Source organism: Euprymna scolopes, chromosome 33 (genome assembly GCF_053919585.1).
Source record: "Euprymna scolopes isolate OS-2025 chromosome 33, ASM5391958v1, whole genome shotgun sequence".
Taxonomy (NCBI): domain Eukaryota; kingdom Metazoa; phylum Mollusca; class Cephalopoda; order Sepiida; family Sepiolidae; genus Euprymna; species Euprymna scolopes.
Genome location: NC_136514.1, coordinates 21,003,427 through 21,005,926, shown reverse-complemented (window position 1 = coordinate 21,005,926; position 2,500 = coordinate 21,003,427).

The following is a 2,500-nucleotide window of genomic DNA, read 5'->3' as shown; positions in this document are numbered from 1 at the left end:
TATGGAAAGAGTGCGAGAGAGCGTGAAGCAGCATACTGAAACATCGATTCGACGACGTTCCACACGACTTGGGATATGTCGAAGCTCGTTATACAACATTCCGCACAATTTAAAAGTTTTTCTTTATAAAGTGCAGCTTGTTCAGTACTTGAAGCCTGAAAATTTTCAAACAAGGGTTTGATATACAGTTGTAATGCAATAACTTGCCCGAAATAACCCCAATTTTTTGGCAAAGTTTTTTTTTATGTCATATGAAGACCATTTTCATTTAAATGGATTCGTTAACAAACAAAATTTCAGATTTGAGGGCTCTGAAAATTCAAGGGAAATTTATCAAAAGCAGTTGCATCCCATAAAATTCATTGTGTGGTGTGCAGTGACGGAGGAGAAACTTATAGAACCTTATTTTTTGCGCCCACAAATTCAAAATAGGCTCGGATTATGGTCCTAACAAGACAGGGCAACGGAACATACGGCAGGAGACACCATGAAACTTCTCAGGCAATGCTTTAACGATAACATTATTTCGCGTTATGGAAATGTCAAATGTTCACCACATTTCCCAGACGACTATCCCCGACATTTTCATGTGGGGATATTTTATAGACATTGTCTATGTTCAAAAACTCTAAATCCTGTAAGAATTGAAGGACAATATAAGGAACGAAATAAAGGAGTTGTGGGGTATATGCATCTTTGGGAAAGAAAAAAGAAAAGAGTCGTGAACATCTTCTCTTGAAAAGGATTTCGTGTTGCTGACGTTCAGATTGTGCCGTGTGATATTGTTGGCGAGAGGCCAGGTGCGGTCGATTGGAAAAGAAGAGGGCAGAAACGTGCTGTTGTCGAGCGAGTGACTCACTCCTTCCCAGAACCGAATCCTTATTGTAACCTTAGAGAAGTTTAATCTCAATCCAGAAATTCTGCAATCTGTGTTATACCGGCCTTTCTATACATAAGGGAATTTCCCCGGTTCTCACTATATATGTATATATATAGTGCCAGTAATGTCTACACCGGTGAGAAGGAGCGACAGTACTCCATTACCTAGCTGAGCGCTAGTCAGTTATACCCGTATTCCTACCTTTGTAGCTGTGATGTTAATACACTTCGCTTGTTAAACCAACCTCGGCTAAATTTCCTTCTTTCACTATTGTGTTACGACACAACAGATTGTCGACGACGGAATCGAAACAATATCACTGCAAACAATCGGCAAAAGTTATTGAAATATTCGTGAGATTTTTACGGCAAAAATACCTTCGTCATTTCAAACAGATATTTGGATGCGCAAGGATTAACAGCAAATTAATTACTAGAATAGTAATGTGATGATGTTATGAAAAAAAAACTAAAGACTTGCTGTCAAAAACCTACAGCGAGAGAACGCGAATAGTATGGCCAATTATTAAAATAATTGAACAGACTGACACGAGTGTTTCGAAAAAAATAAGAATAAAAATGTTCAATTTTTTTTGCACAAGAAACCAGTTTTTTGGGGGGTTTTTTGACGGTAAGAGTATTTTTCTTCTAATGACTTGTTCAGATTAACTACCACAAAGTCGTTATTTCTGATATTTGAACAAACACGTTTGACTATTTATTAGTAAAACGACCATCAAATTTGACAAGAGAAGGAAAAACGGACTGTGAAAGAAAGAAAGAATATATATTCGTAAGTATCAGCGCTATATATATATATCTGTATATAATTATAAAACTCAAATGACCTTGTAACGATGTATGTAACCCACTTTCCTGTTTACGACATCCGTTTGTACATGCGCGCATAATCATTAACCCATAACAACCTAAACAAATAAACACAAATCGCTTCTTTTGCAGATTTTGACCTGCGCACTGAAATATTAATGTTATTATTTCGAAATTATTATTTAACATGGGAAGAATGGGGTTTAAAATAACTTAAACGTAATACAGAAATGAACGATGTAAAAAAAGCAGACAGTATTAACAATTCTTTATTTGGATAAGTTAAACGCGAAAAAACACAAAAGAACAATTGGGACGCTGAAATGTTAACATTATCATTTCGAAATTATCATTTAACATGGGAAGAGTGGGGTTTAAAATGACTTAAACGTAATACAGAAATGAACGATGTAAAAAAAAAAGCAGCTATATAAAAATTGGAATTTTACTATGATAAGTATTATGGTATCTGTTCAGTGCACATTAAGTATGGCCAAGCACTTATAATTCAGTAACTGTAATTTTTTTTTCCAAAATAATCAATTATAATAAACAGAACAACTCATAGACAGCTATCTATATTCTTTTTCATTTTAATGTACTTTCATAGAAATGTTTCTGTTATGTCAAAAAAACTATTTTCTTTACGTCACAAGTTCACGCTCATATAGGAATGGCATAGCTAATATAACATACTGACCCAACGGGTCACGGGTAGTCTAGTATATATATATATATATATATATATATATATATATATATATATATATATATATATATATATATATAT